At 35.8% G+C, this 16,168-nt stretch overlaps 1 long non-coding RNA gene across 1 annotated transcript in view; it reads right to left on the reverse strand.

The window, feature by feature from the left end:
- Positions 1-11,380: 11,380 nt before the first annotated feature.
- The window catches only part of LOC135278051 (uncharacterized), a 32,168-nt gene continuing 27,380 nt past the window's right edge, over positions 11,381-16,168 (reverse strand). The window contains exon 4 of the long non-coding RNA XR_010345608.1: positions 11,381-11,447. This is a non-coding gene — a long non-coding RNA (uncharacterized LOC135278051). The remainder of the gene's footprint in view (positions 11,448-16,168) is intronic.

Raw genomic sequence — 16,168 nt, forward strand, 5'->3', positions numbered from 1 at the left:
TTAAGTTCTATGAGTCAAGCTCTGTCCGAGGTACTGATATATCAGTGCCAAAATAGACAAATGACCTTGTCCTTGTAGGGCTTACATGCTGGAGGGTTGAGGTAAAAAATGAATAATAAAAAAAAATAAGTAATTAAAAAATTTGATAGGAAATGATAGTTTGATTTAAAAATAAGTAATTTAAAAATTTGATAGGAAAATAAAGTTAGAGGCGATTAAGAGAATTAGGAGGGCTGGTGCAGGGGTAGGAACAAGTTTTATTCAGTATTACAGAGGGTGGTCTAGCGAGGCCTCATTGAGAAGATGACATTTGAATGAAGACTTGAAGGTGGGAAGGGAATTATACAATAGGCAATTGGGGGAATAGCATTTCAGGTGGAGGAAATAACCAATGCTAAGGCAAGAGCAATTCCAATGTTGAAAAGTTAGGGGCCATTGTGGCTGAAGCAAGATGAGCAAGAGGGATCATCCCAGAGAAGAGAGGAGAGAGGACAATTTATGAAGATTTTGATGGGCCACTTAAGCCTTTTGGATTTTTCTCAGAGTCAAATGGGGAGCTGCTGTGAAGTTTTTAGCACAGAAATAATGATTTGAGTTATAAAAGGATCACTCCAGCTGCCGTGTTGAGAACAAACTATATAATTGCAAAGATAGAATCAAGGGAACCCACGGGGGTCCATTGCAGTAATACACGTGAGAGATACCTCATCTTGATTAGGAGGACAGCAGTACAGATAATGATAAGTGGCAAGATTTTTGGATATAGAGTCGATAATTTGCAGGTTAGATGTAGATTATGATGGAAAGAGAGGTGTATAGGATATCTTTCAGGCTTTTGCTCTGAGGAACTGAAAAGATAGAGTTGCCAGCAACAGAGATGAGGAAATCTGTGTGTGGAGCTAGTTTTTTGAGGGAGAAAGATCAGAAATTCAGTTTTGTGTTTATGGTCAGTCATAGACATTTAAGTAGAGATGCTGGGAAGGCAGTTTGAAATGAGCCAGAAGTTCAGGAGGGAGGTCTGAACTAGAGATACAACTTTAGAAGCAATCAACATATCAAATATATTTAAAGACATGAAACTTGAAGAGATCACCAATCAAAATTGTGTCCATGGTAATAAAAATGGACCAAAGAGTAAGCCTTGGACCCTCCAACATCAAAGAGCCTGGAAAGAAGGAAATAGTCCAGCAAACGAGACTGGGAAGTATCCAGTAAGACAGGACTTAAGTCAGGGGAATGTGGTGGCCTGGCAGACAAATAATGAATGTATATCAAGAATATGGGAGTGACAACTATGTCATATGCTCCTTACAGGTCAAGTAAGATGAGGACTGAGATTAAACATTGGAGTTAGCAATGCAGAGTCACTGGGAACCTAGACGAGTACAATTTTAGAAAAGTAGTGGTGTCAACTCCTGTTGAAGTGTGTTTAGGAGAGAATTAGAAGAAAGGGATAATTGGAAATAATTAGTATAGCAACTCTTTTAAGGAGTTTTGCTGCAAAAAACAGACTTTTTAAAAAGGTGGGAGAAAAGCAGGCAAGAGAAACTGTTAAGGTGGAATAAATAGGCATATGCTTGTATGGTTACAAGAATGATCCAGAAGAATGTGAAGAACTGATAATGTAGGAGAGAGGGGGAACTTGTTAGAGCATTTATTTTTCCTGTGGGAACAAGTAAGACTATAAATATCAGCTTAAGATATCAAGAAGTCTTTAGATACCAGCATGAATGTTTCATTTATGTTAACTGGTAGAGTTTAAGGGGGCAGATATTGATAGATAAGTAGGAGGGGTGGTAGGAGTCCATAAAAGTCCTCTCCTGGTCATAGAACCTTTTTCCTTCCCTCTCCAACTTCAACCCAACATATACTAATGTACCCTGTGGAACCAGTATGCCATAGCACACTGGAAAACATTGATTTATTGCCATTCATTCAATTTACCAAGGTATAACTTTATACAGAGAGGCTAGTCCTGGGTCACAGTTATGATTAGTGTTAGTAAAATTTTCCTTTTGTATGTATAAACTAATTGAGTACCAAATGATCTAATCAGCTCCAATTAATTCTCCACCTAAAGTCATCTGTGTAACCTATATTGATGTTATAATTCACATGGCATTCTTCAGTATCTTATACATAAAGACTCTAAGTAAATATTTGTGGAATGAAAAAATGTATAAAGAAGCCATATGTTTTTCTAAACAAAACAGGAGACAAAATATGGCAATCCACTTATTTTGCTAATTATACAAAATTAAGGGCAATTTAACTTTTAAGGAGGATTGCTTGAACCAGGACCTGGGAGGCAGAGGTTGCAGTGAGCTGAGATCACGCCACTGCACTCCAGCCTGGACTACAGAGCAAGACTCCTTCTTAAATAAAAAAGAAATGTGAGAATTATAGTCACTGTATAATTGTATTAACTTTCTCTTGCTGCTGTATCAAATTACTAAAATTTTAGCAACTTCAAATGAGACTTCTTTATTGTCTCATAGTTTTTTGGGTCCAAAGTCTGATACATGTCTCATTGGGCTAAAATCAAGTTGTCAACAGGGCTGTGTTCCCTACTGAAGGCTAAGGGAAAAAACTACTCCTGGGCCCATTCGTGTCAGCTTAATTGGTTCCTTGTTGTTATAGACTGAGGGTCCTTCCCTGCTGGCTGTCAGCCAGGGGCTGGTCTTAGCTCCTAGAGGCTGCCTGTATTCTTTCATCATGCTTTCCATGTGGCCCCCTCCAGTAATGGTGGGTCAAGACCCTTTTATACTTTGAGTCTCTGACTTCAGCTAAAGAAAATTAGAAAATTCTCTACTCTTAAGGGCTCATGTGATTAGATTTGGCCAACATATAAGAGATAATCTAGCATAATCTTTGTGGAATGTAAGTCACATCTGCAAAGTTCCTTTGCTATGTAATTTATTCACAAGTTCTAGGAATTAGGGCAAGGGAATCTTTGGGGTACATTCTGCCTATCAGAATATTTCATCTAAAAGATTCAAGGCATTTTTCGAAAGATGCTCCTATAAAACTGTGCTTTGTCTATGTGATAGAACATTCATAGATATTTCCTCATTTGACCTCTTAAGAAGAGAGGTAAACATTAATTGTAATTTCCTAAATATTCATTTCCTTCCCTTTTCATTCCATTCCATTCCATCCCATCCCATTCTATTCAATTCCAGAAACTTTGATTGAACAACTTCTATGTGATAGACATCAAGCTACATGCAATGGATATAAAAATGGAAGTCATTTTCTTAGCTTGTAAGGAGCTCATAGCCTAGCTGGAAAAACATCTCAAATATAATTTTCAGCAACTGGGTGGTCAGTGAACATTAATGGATATAGAAATTACGTTAGAACTGCTTGGATTTACCTTATCCCCTGTACTCCTAGTGCTATATTGGACCCTAAGAATACTTCCAAAGTAACTAGGTTTTCAAAGAGTCCCAGCAGTCTTTCAAAAACAATTTTCTCCTTCATCTGCACCTTCAACTGCCTAAATAAAAGCCTTTTAAGGCATTGCCTTTTGACTGAAAAGGAAAACATGTCAGGGTTGGGATGAGCCTGCTAATCTTTCTATAATTTAACTTTTCAAGATCAAATAAAAGCCTATAAAAATCAAGCCTCCCCATACTGATCAATAGAGTTGGGCTGGGGAGTCAAGCTGGCAGGTTGGGCTCTGGCCAGTCTATGTGTCTAAATCCACCTGGGATGCTTTCTGTCTGATTCTCTGGCAATAGCTCTGGCTGTGCATTGCAGAAGACTGCTGAGGTACTCCTTGGCAGGGCTGTATTTAAACAGTAGCAATTTGTTATACAGACCCTAGCACTGTCCTTCACAGACCAACTGTCTTTCATCGACACAATCAAAACAACTGGCTACACCATTGTATTGTCTTCTCTTGTAATACCAGTATTTCATAAAAATTGTGGTTTCCCCATTCAGATAAAGTTCTTTGATATTGTTCATTAAATTATTCATTCATATGTTTATTCATTCCTTTTATTATGCATCTCCAGAATGTGGAACTGTAAGCTGTAGCTTTAAATGTGTGCAGACTTCTTCCATTTTTTTTTTTTTTTTTTGAAGGAGTCTCTCTCTGTCATCAGGCTGGATTGCAGTGGCACAATCTTGGCTTGCTGCAACCTCCCAGGTTCAAGCGATTCTCCTGCCTCAGCCTCCAGAGTAGCTGGGACTACAGGCACCTGCCACCATGCCCAGCTACTTTTTGTAATTTTAGTAGAGACGGGGTTTTACCATGTTGGCCGGGATGGTCTCGATCTCTTGACCTCATGATCCACCTGCCTCGGCCTCCCAAACTGTTGGGATTACAGGCATGAGCCATCATGCCTGGCCCCTTCATTGTTTTTTAAAGGAAAGAAAAAGTTAGTTTGGCTAGGCATGTATAGTTAAGTTAACCAGAAGTCTGTGGGGAGGGAAGCAGGGATATTATTCACATTTTTGAGCATCTAAACAGACTGATCAGCCAGAGGCTTTGGGTAGAGTATTGCAGACACGTTGCCATAGCAGATAGGGCATTAACTCTTTAGTTTTGGAAAAGCAAGTAGGTTCAGGAGGTCCTAAGCATCAGGAGTGATGATATATTACCAACTAATATAAATACATCTAAATATTTAAATATTTGATATGGCTATTCTGGTCATAACAGTTAAATATCAATCCTGAGAAATAGTATTTTTATGAATTTAGAGTTAAGTTTACCATGGGTTATTATTTTAAAGGTATAAATGGATCAAAATAATAACACAAAGGTAAACTTTATACCTTTAAAACTGCATCCTAGAGTAGGGTTTCCCAAATCTCCCTCTTTTTCAGAGTTACCTGGTGAGCTTCATTTTAAATTTTACTGGTTTTTAAAAAACAATTTAAAATATAACATGTGCACATGGTTTTAACAAGCAAACTCTTTAGAGAGCTGGAAAATGAAAAGTTAAATCTTTTGTTCTATACTGCTTCTACCCATAGAATGACACTCGAGAACAATTTCCCTTAGACTGTTTCAGTATTTCTTTCCATGGTTGCCACCACAACTAAACACAGTAGTTGTATATCTATAATTCTGACCAACTTTAAATGGCATTCATTTAACTGAAGAAAACTTTTAAAAAATATACAGATTACAGGATCCTTTCTTGCTAGAATCTGATTCAGTACATTTATTTTGGGCTTGGAAATCTAAAGTTCTGATGTGGTGTTTTTACTTAATTAATGGTGGGATTTTAAAACATACAGATTTCTCCTCACTCTGAAAACATCTTACTCTGCTTTCTTTATTATTTCCTATTTTTGTATCTTTTTTATTTCTCTCCTAAATTTTCCTTATTGTGAACCTTTTTTTGTGTCTTAAAGTTCATACGTTAACTCTATATTTTCTGCTTTTCTACCCAGATTTAGGAAGTTGAGTAAATTGCTGTTTCATGTCGTTATTAAAAAAAAAAAAAAAAAAAAAAAAAAAAAAAAAAAATGGGCACAGTGAAGGGCCATTAAGATTGTAGAAAGCAGAGTTATCAAAAAAGATGATTAGAAATTTCTGGGAAAATGTACAATCTTATAATCAATAGAATATGTGTTCTCAATACTTGGAAACTCAGCATATCAATTTAACATAGTGATCTATATTTAGCAAAAATTACTCATCACACTCAGGAGGATAAAACCTCTATACTCATTTCTGCCTGCCAAAGCATTTAATGCAGCTCTAGTTATTTAGGATAAGGATGGCACAGAGTTTTCAAATAAAAATTTCTTCTGTAGGACACACTAAATTACTGGGAGAATTAGGTGATGGCACAAATAGACACTCAAAATAGGACATGGCATCTGTCAGACTCTGCTAATAATTTTCTGTCCTTATGCTAAGCCTGTCAGCATTGCCAATATTCTTAACAGAGGTAGCTAGTCTTGTGTTCTGGATGAATGAAACAACCAGGTCAGTTTTGTCTGACATTTAAAAAAACTGTTCTTAGCCATACCATGTCTTAGTTTCTCAATGTTTGATTATTGTTCTGCAGAAGAATTTAAGTTTAATCATTATTTCCCACAAGAGAAATTGTTCTCAATTTTCACAAAAGGATCTATAACTATTCCTGAGAATCTACATCAGATAAAAACAGAGGAAAGGAAGCATGAAAAATAACAGCCCACCATTTTTTTCTCCTAAGCCAACTTCTTTGTTTCAGAAGAGTTTTCTGATCCCTAGACATACAGCCTTAGACTTACTGCTTCATCCTTTTCTTTCAGTTGACTCCACTACCCTCCCATTCCCAACTCCTGTACATGCAGTTCTAAGCCCCACCATTACTTCCTTTAAAATGTCTTGGACAGTGAACAGTTGGAAATTAAAAGTTTAGAAATACCATTTACAATAGTTTTGGAACCATAAAATACTTAAGAGTTAATTTAACAAAAGATACCAAATATTGCTTCACTGAAAACTACAAAACAATGCTGAGTGAAATTTTAAAAGACTGAAGTAAATAGAAGCAGCATATTTATTAATTGAAAGACTCAATGTTGTTTAGCTGTTTATTCTCTCCCCATTTATATACGTGTGTGTGTGTGTGTGTGTGTGTGTGTTCAGTATAATCAGATTCTCTTCATCCCATGTGAACTTTTTAAGACTATAAAAAAGCTGTTTCTAAAATGTATTTGGACATGCAAAGGACCTAGAACAGACAAAAAATTGTTTAACAAAGAAACGTTTGATTTCAAGATATGTTACAAAGCTACAGTACTCAAGACAGTGGGACAGTATGGTATTGGTAAAATAATAAATACAGATTAAAATGTAGAATCTAGGAATACTCACATACATGAGATCAAATAATTTTCAACAAAGTCAAAGCAATTCAATGAGAAGATGAATATCTTTTCACAAATGGTGCCAGAGAAACTTGATATCCAAAACAAAAAGGGCACTTCAGCTTCTGCATTACGCCATACTCAAAAATTAATTTAAAATTGATCATGGACCCATAAAGGCAAGCTAAAATTATAAAGCTTCTAAAATAAACATAGACAAATATTTTCATGAACTTATTGTAGGCTGGATTTCTTAGGGTGATGAAACCACAAATTGGGCTCCATCAAAATGACAAATGTCTTGTCAAAAGATACTTAATAGATAAGCAACAGGGTGAGAGAAAATATTCATAACATATTTAAATAAATATACCTGACAAAAGGCTTACACCTAGAATACATAAGGAATTCCTACAACTCAACAATAAGGCATTTAATTGTCTAAAAAAGCAGACAAAAGATTTATGCAGATACTTCACAAAATATGATATATGAATGGCTAATAAGCACATTAAAAAACAACCAACGTCATCAATCCTCAAGAAAATGAAAATTAAAACACACATTGAAAAAAGATTGATAATACCAAGCATTTTAGAGAATGTGGAGCATCTGGAACTACCACATATAGTTGGTGGGAGTGTAAAATTTTGAAAATATCTTCCAGATTTGTCCATTACCACTTATTACCTTATTTCAGGCTATGAATATTCTGCATTTATTTTGTTGTAAAAACAAGGGAGTTTGTTGAATAAAGAACTGTTATCCTAGAAAAGGATTGTTCATAGCACAGTGAATGGCCCAGTGTGTGGCACATTTTGTGTTCTCATTGCAGGTCCTTACAGGTATAAACCAGTTGCTGAAATGTGGCTCTGGCTTAGCTATTCCACAACATCAAGCATTATCTCATTTGTTCATTCAGAATTTCAAGCTGTTTACAAACCAGTGAATCCCTTCATTTGTCTTTTGATGATTAATTTTAGGTGTCAACCTGCCTGGATTAAGGGATATCGAGAAAGCTGGTGAAACATTATTTCTGGGTGTGTCTGTGAGAGTGTTTCTGGAGGAGATTGGCATGTGAATCAGAAGCCTGAGTGAGGAAGATCGGCCTGCAATGTAGGGGAACACTATCCAGTTAGCAGGAGGCCTGAAAAGATAAAAAGGCAGAGGAAAGATGAATTCACACTCTCTCCTGGAGCTGGGACACCTTTCTCCTGCCTTTAGACATCAGAACTCCAGGTTCACCACCTTTTGGACTCCAGTGGTGCCAGTGGGTTCTCAGGCCTTCATCCCTGGAGTGAGAGTCCCTCTACTGGCTTCCCTGTTTTTTCAGCTTACAGAGCTTATCATGCAACTTCTAAGCATCCATAATCAAGTGAGCCAATTGACCTAATAAACCCCCTTCTCATCCATCTGTCTACTTATTTACCTGTTTATCATATTGGTTCTGTCTCTGTGAAGAATCCTAATATACCTCTCATTCATGTCGTTCTTTTACACTGTTCAAAATACAAGTTACTTCAATTATTTTTCTTCACTAAATCATCATCTCTATTATGTTCAGTGCTCTTCTCCTCCTCCCCACTACTTCAACTCATATTTGCATTGTTTTCCGTTTTGCTAAGTTTTTATATATCCTTTGGAACTTTTTCTTGTTGTTCAAATGAAAGAAGAAAAGAAAAAAAATGAATATGAACCTCTTTAAGGAGGCTAAATTATTCGCAAAATGCCTTAGGTTCATCCTTGCATCAATTCAACTGGAGGCACTTGAGATTTTGCAGCCTTCTTAAGTGGAAACTGCTTATTATCACACTTTCAGGCCTGGGTATGGCACTAGCCATTCTTATTATTTCTGATTAACCTATCTGAAATGTATATATTTTAAAATTTTAACAAAGATGCAACAAACATCAATACTTTTAGTCCAAATGCATAGTTAACCACCACTGTCTGCTTATTACTGTTGTCTGTTGATCCTAATGACTCTTCTGCATTCACTAAGGTCCCTGATATCTGACTTGTAAGTCTATCTCTAATCCCATTGTCATTCTATGTCAATGTCCATGTAGATGTCTCATTCTATATCCTATTTTCAAGTTCTGACTTTCATTTCCATTCTGTTTTAGCAGCCCACTTCTGTGTCTTGTGATGAACCCAGCCATTGCCTAATTTATTAGCAGATTTATGGAGAAACAATACACTTACCATAAAATTCACCTACTTAATTGTACGATTCAGTGGATTTTAATATATTCTCAGATATGTGAAACCATCACAATCATTTTGAAGAATTTTCATCACTTTAAGAAGCAGGCCATATCCTTTAGCTCTCATCCTTCTATTCCCCCATTTCCCCACTCCTCAGCCCTGAGTAACTACTAATCTACTTTCTGTATCTATAGATTTCTCTATTCTGGACTTTTATGTGAAAAGAATCATGTCGTATGTAGTCTTTTGTGACTTGCTTCTTTCACTTAGCATAATGTTTTCAAGGTTTATGCATGTTGTAGAATGTATTAGTCCTTCATTCCTCTTTACGGCTAAATCGTATTCCATTGTACAGACATACTACATTTTGTTCATCCTCTTGTCCATAGATGGACATATAGGCTGTTTTAAATGTTATGAATAATCCTTTGATAAACATTTCTGTACAAGTGTCTACGTGGACATACACTTTTATTTCTCTTAGAGATAGAAGTGGAATTGCTGAGTCATATGGCATCTTTATCTTTATATATTGCCCACATCCTAATATGCAATATTTCACTCTCTTCAAGCTTACTCATTTTCCTCCTCCCTGTACACCTACTCTTCAAACATATAAAGATTCAATTTCATTTTCTTCCAAATTATATAATATCTTCTAACTTTATTTTCTTGCCTACATACCCCATGGCCTATTACTTGAATCATTCACTTGACAACTGTCAAATCACTCGCCTTCTTTTTTTCTGTTATTGCAAAATATGAAGTCCTAGCTTTGGATTAATCCAAGCATTTTCTGCTTTTAAACAACTTTCTGTTTTGCATCATTGAAAATCCCTAGTTTCTAACCTCAGCTGAACTTTTGGTGCTGTTTGTCTCTAAAAAACTGCATGAAAAGATCCCTAGCTCACGCTAATCTTCACCACCAACCTAGCATCACCATTGACTGCTAACTTAAGTAATTTCTGTTGTATTTCACCCATTTTATATTTGAGGTCTACCTGTTATAGAAATTTTCTAACCTTAAATTACACAGGGCTTTTGTTAAAAGTTTTTTTTTTTTCTTTTTACTTGAAGTGTGATTTTTAAGTTATTTTTAAAATAATAAATTGCATGATTCTTAGAATTAATGTCATAGCTTTTTCTCTGATGGTCCTATATAAATTAGTAGATATGACAACCCTAGTGATAATTAGATGTTATTAGTCTACATGCCACTCTTAGAACAGTATTTCTTCTTTCCTATTAGTATCATAGAAGCTACAGTTATAAATTCCGGGAAAATGTACAGCATGTACACATACACATGTGAAACCTTTGAACTGAAAATAATAGCAAGTTGATGAGCAGAATAATCTGAGTAGCTCTTAAAAGAGATCTACATGCTGGATAAATGTTTTCATTATTTTAAATATTTGACAATTAAATAGTCTTGTAATTGTAAGCTTTGCAAAATTTTCACCAGACCTCTGTTTACCATATACACAGATTGTTGTGCAGGTACATCACACTAGTGGGCTGTGTGAGTAGAATCTTGGGTTACTTTTCTAGAAAAAATGATAAATCTACCTTGATGTTGCATTCATTACAAACAAGGATATAAATTTGTAGATGGCCTCATTGCAGCTTAGGCCAACTTCTTTCCATAAATTTAACATTTTGCTCCATAAATTTAACATATAGTTAACATTTAACTATAGATGCTTTTGGTCTGATCATTTTAAACCATTACTCAAAAGACAAACATTTAACTTTATAAAGTAGAAAAGCAACACTAGCAATTTATTAAGAGCCCCTTTGGCCTTCTGCTTATTTTCTTTGAAGTCTTCACTTTAGAAGGCAAGGTCATGTAGGTGAAAATATACTGACCTGAATGTCATAAAATTGTGGGTTCATATCCTGGCCCTGCTACTTATTACGTATGAACTCCTGAGTGAACTACTGATCATCCTAATTCTTAGTTTTTTCTCAATCTCAAAATAAATACTTCTTAGGGTACTGAAGAGGAGCTAATATATATAAAGTGCATGGGATGTAGTTTCTTCTTCTTCCTTTATTTCCTTTGGGTCTAGCCTGATTTCTTCTTGATTGAATTAACATGATTTCCCAATGACTTGCATATCAAATCAATTTGGCAACACTTTCATGTGCTCCAGATAGAATATCACTTAGAACATTTGTCCTTTGGATCTGGTTCATGCATCATTTAAAAAGCAAGCATAATTTGTTGATAAGATTAAATGTGTAGACTCTAAATATTAAAATATTAAAATTCATTTTCTATTAAAGGTAGTCTGACTCCAAAATAGTTTCTTATTATTGAGAGAAAGACACTAAGTCCTACTCACCTCTTTGAGACCAGTAGGAACAGGGTGTCACCAGTCTGGGGTAAGGGTGTCCTTAGATCTCTGCAGCTGCAGGTCAATACAACTTCAATACAGTACAGTATAATACAATACAATGAGACATGACACAATAAAAATTCAGTAGAGGAGGAATGTTTGGAATAGTATTTACTCAAAGCAATACATGTGAGTCTACCATTCACATCTACTTTCTTATTTTCCCTTCAGTTCTCAATTCCCTGTAAACTGACTTTGGTACTCTCCACTTTATTGAGACCATTTTGAAAAGTAGCACATAATCTTCAAACTGGTAAATATTAGAAGCATCTTTCAGTCCTGTGCTCACCTGCTGAATTTCATGCTACATGTAATACCTGGATTTTTCCATCATGATCTTCATTAACTACTCCAGTTTTTACTATCTCTTTAACTGATCTCTGTTGCTATGTTTAGGAGTCTTTCTTCCTAGGCTTATCTTCTTTTCATTACCTTTCCACCAGGTTTCATTTTCAGCCCACCATTCTTTTAAATATGTGTGCTTTCTCTTGAGATGGCCCCAGTTTCAACCATGGTCTACGGGACTACCTTATTGATGTATCTTGTCCCACCTGTCTACTAATAAATGCTTAATAAATGTTTGTGAATGGATCTTAATTGTATATCGCCACCTAGGATGTATGATTGGGGCCTGTATTAGACACCATTTAGTGCAGAAACTATGTTTGTGCACAGTTCAGAACATTCAGAGCCCCATTCCTGGCACACTGTTGTGGCAGACCCTGCTATTGGTCTCCTTAGTCTCTATTCCTTCACGTATCTTACTTCAGAAAGTTCCTTTCATTCGGGGTGTCAAAATATCAAGACGCAGCCAACATGACATAAGTGAAGTCTCCCTCGGATTCTAGAAAGCTTTACCTTTTTGATGTAGGCATTACAACTGTTTCTGTTCTTTCTTCCTGGAATGAAAGCTGGGGGAGCAACGGTCATGGTGATACAATGAAGTGACTATAAGGATGCGAGCCAGGCATGGAGAGACAGAAGCAGCCTGGCCCATTGATGGCGTTTCTGCATCCACCCTGCACTCCTGTATTAGATAGAGTTAATTTCAGCTTTGGGAAAAAAAAATCAAAATAATAGTGGCATAACAAAATAAAAGTGAATTTTTCTTTTATGTTAATGAAATCTAAGAATGAACAGTCCGGGACTGGTATGGCAACTCCTGTCAGTAGGTACTCAGACTCCTTGAATTTTGTTGTGTAGTCACATAATCTAGCCATATATATCCACAATTTAATTCATGGCCAAGAAAGGACAAAAGAAGGACATAATTTTTTCCTTTAAAAATACTTTCTGAAGTCACATAGGACATTTCTATTTACATCTTTCAGCCAGAAATTAGTCATACAGTCATACTTAACTGTAAGGTAGCCATGTGTTCAGCTAAAAATAATGAATGTTATTGCAAAGAAAGAAGGCAGGAAAATTGGGGGCCATGATTAGTTATCTCTGTCCCCACCTGCCTATCTTTGACTTTTTGATAAATTAAAAAAAAAATCCTCATTTGACTAAACCTTTTAAATTACGATTCCATTACATGCAGCCAAATGCAATCCTTAATTAATTCGGAATTTGAATCCTAGAATAGGTACTGAAAGTAACACAAGATAAAATGTGGAATTGACTGAAGGAAGAAAGTGGGGGCACTGGACAATACGGTCTCATGATGCATTCTGGAAAATTTGTGATGATGCTTCTGTAGAATTAGGTAAAACTGTTGTGTGCTGTATTTTAGGAGGCAGACTATATGCCTCCCTGGGCTTTACTGTTAGGAAAAAATGGTAGGACAGTTCAGACTTTTGGGGTGTATGGGTTAGTTTACTGTCACTCTCCTCAGGCCATTTTATAAGCAAAGAGGGAAGAGTTATTTTAATTATTTATTGCTGTGTAATAAACCACTTTAAAACTAAGTAGTTCAAAACAGCAATTGCCATCTCTCATAGTTCTTGTGGGTTGACTGGGCTTGGCTGAGTGATTTTCTCATAGGATTGCTCATCTGATTTTATGTCAGAAGATAAATAAGACCAAAATTTTGACTGGTCTGGAAGTCCAGGAGGGCTTTTTCTCTTCCATATCTGGTGCTTTAGCTAAGGTGACTTGGCCAGCTTGGAGGCCAGGAGTCTCTCTCCTCATGTAGCTTCTCCTTATGGCTAAAGTTGGAGGTTGGGGTTCCTCACAGCATGATCATCTCAGGGTAGTCATGCTTCTTCTATAATTGTTGACCCACAAATAAAGTAGACCCAGCTGGAAGCTACTAGGCTTCTAATGACCTAGCCTTCAAAGACATGCAGCATCACTTCTGTCCCATTCTATGGTCAAAAGTGAGTTAACTGGGTTAACCTAGATTCAAAGAACAGGAGCTGTACACGTTTGTGAATACCAGAAAGCATGATCTGCAGGCATACCTCATTTCATTGTGCTTCGCTTTATTGTGCTTCGCAGATACATTTTTCACAAATGGAAGGTTTGTGGTAATCCTTGTGTCAAGCAAGTCTATTGGTGCCATTTTTTCAACAGCATGTGCTCACTTCACGTTTCTGTGTTGCATTTTTGCAATTTTCACAATATTTCAAACTTTTCCATTATTATTATGCCTGCTATAGTGATCAGTGATCTCGCTGTACAGATCAGAAGGCTCTCACTGTGAGGAATGGTGTAAAATGTTGTTAAAATCTCTGGTAACTAATTTGGCACTGTTTTATAAAGCTGGACATGTACGTTCCCTAAAAACCAATAAGTTCATGTCTGTTATTTGAAGAAACTTGCACATGTGTACCTAAAATTATGTGCAAGATAGTTCACAGCATCATTGTTTGTATTGGAAAAAAAAAAACTGGAAATGACCCAAATATCATCAAAAGAAGAATGAATAAACAAATTCCTAAATACTTAGTCAAAAATTGCCCATCAGTGTAAGTCAGTGCATTACAGCTATGTGAAACAATACAGATAATATCTTATGAAATTGAATGTTTTTTTAAAGCACATTGCTGAAGATCTCAAAATATCTGATATTTTTATAACACAAAAAAGCAAAATTATATAATGTATCATTTAGGTATACCTACCTAGGTGAGAAAACTACTTAAAAAAGCAGTGATATTATTAACATGAAATTCAGGTGGCTGCTAATCTTTGCAGAGGAGAGAAAACAGATGGGAATGGGCAGGAACACAAAGATGATTTTAATATAAAAATAAGATTCAAATTCTTAGGTTGAGTAGTTTAGGTTTATGCTTCAAACTCACACGTATGTCACAATTCTTTTGGATGTATAAAGCATTACATAATAAAACATTTTGAAACTAATATACTTTATGTACTGATATGAAATGCTGTTTTAGATCATCAAGATAGCTATAGGGGTTTGTTTGGAACAGCCATGGTTTACACCTAGCATAATTGCTAATTGCAGCATTTTTCTCCCTCAAATAAGCCCAATTGAAATGTAATTATATGTTTCCCCCATTTTTAAGTAAAAAAAAAAATATGAGATGCAGAATGATGTTTAGATTATGCTTCAGCTCATGTAATATGACCTATTCAAAAATACATAAATTTAACTTTAGGGAACAAATAAAAACATTATAATGTTTTTATAAAACAAATAAAAACAATATAAACATTAGTTATAGCTAACATTTTGAAAAGAGGACATGTGGAAACTAAGTACTTGGGAAACAAGAATAACAGTTACTAATGGATAACAGTTAATGTCTGTGGAGCAGGAATTGGGAGGTTGGAAGACAAGAGTGGGAGACTCACTTTTCTCTGTAAACCCCTTTGGCCTATTAGAATCTTGTGCTCTTATTCACAATAGCAAACACATGGAATCAACCTAAATGCCCATCATTGACAAACCGGATAAAGAAAATGTGGTACATATATACTATGAAATACTATGCAGCCATGAAAAAAAAAGAATGAGATCACGTCTTTTGTGGGAACATGGATGGAGTTAGAGGCTGTTATCCTTAACAAACTAACGCAGAAACAGTAAACTAAATATTTCATGTTTTTACTTATAAGTGGGACCAGAATAATGAGAACTCGTGAACACAAAGAAGGGAGCAACAGACACTTGAGGGTTCAGGGTCTACTTGAGGGTTCAGGGTGGGAAGAGGCAGAGGAGCAGACAAAAAATAATCGTTGGATACTAGGCTTAGTAGCTGGGTAATGAAATAATCTGTACAAAGAACCCCTGTGACATGAGTTTACCAATATAATAAATCTTCACATGTACCCTCAAAACTAGATTAAAAGTTAAAAAATATTTCACAGCACATAAAAAATAATTTTGTGCCTTATGCATATATTACCTATTTGGAAAAGCAATTTAAAACAACAAAATTCATTTTTAATGCAATGTGATCCATGCCACGATAGCTATTACCACACTAGCTTTCATGTATTAGATTCTTATTTTGAATGAAGCAGTTCTCAGTGTGTCTACATTAGATTCTGACAGCAAATCTAAGACATAAGTAGCACTACTACTAGCTGCGTGACTCTGAAAAGTTGCTTTATTTCTTCTGTGAAACTATTCTTGTTCTATCCTATTTATACTATTCTTTTTCCTGCCCATTCTGTGATGTCACATATGTTAACTGTGAAGCATTTGCTAAGGCAGTAGCTATAGTAGAAAGTGTTCTGGATTCAAAGTCCTGAGCTCTCTTGCTCAGATACTCACCATCTATATACACCTGAGCAAGCTGTTTTGGCTCGCTGAGAAA

Source organism: Aotus nancymaae, unplaced genomic scaffold (genome assembly GCF_030222135.1).
Source record: "Aotus nancymaae isolate 86718 unplaced genomic scaffold, 86718_ANA_hifiasm-v0.15.2.pri h1tg000036l, whole genome shotgun sequence".
Classification (NCBI taxonomy): Eukaryota; Metazoa; Chordata; class Mammalia; order Primates; family Aotidae; genus Aotus; species Aotus nancymaae.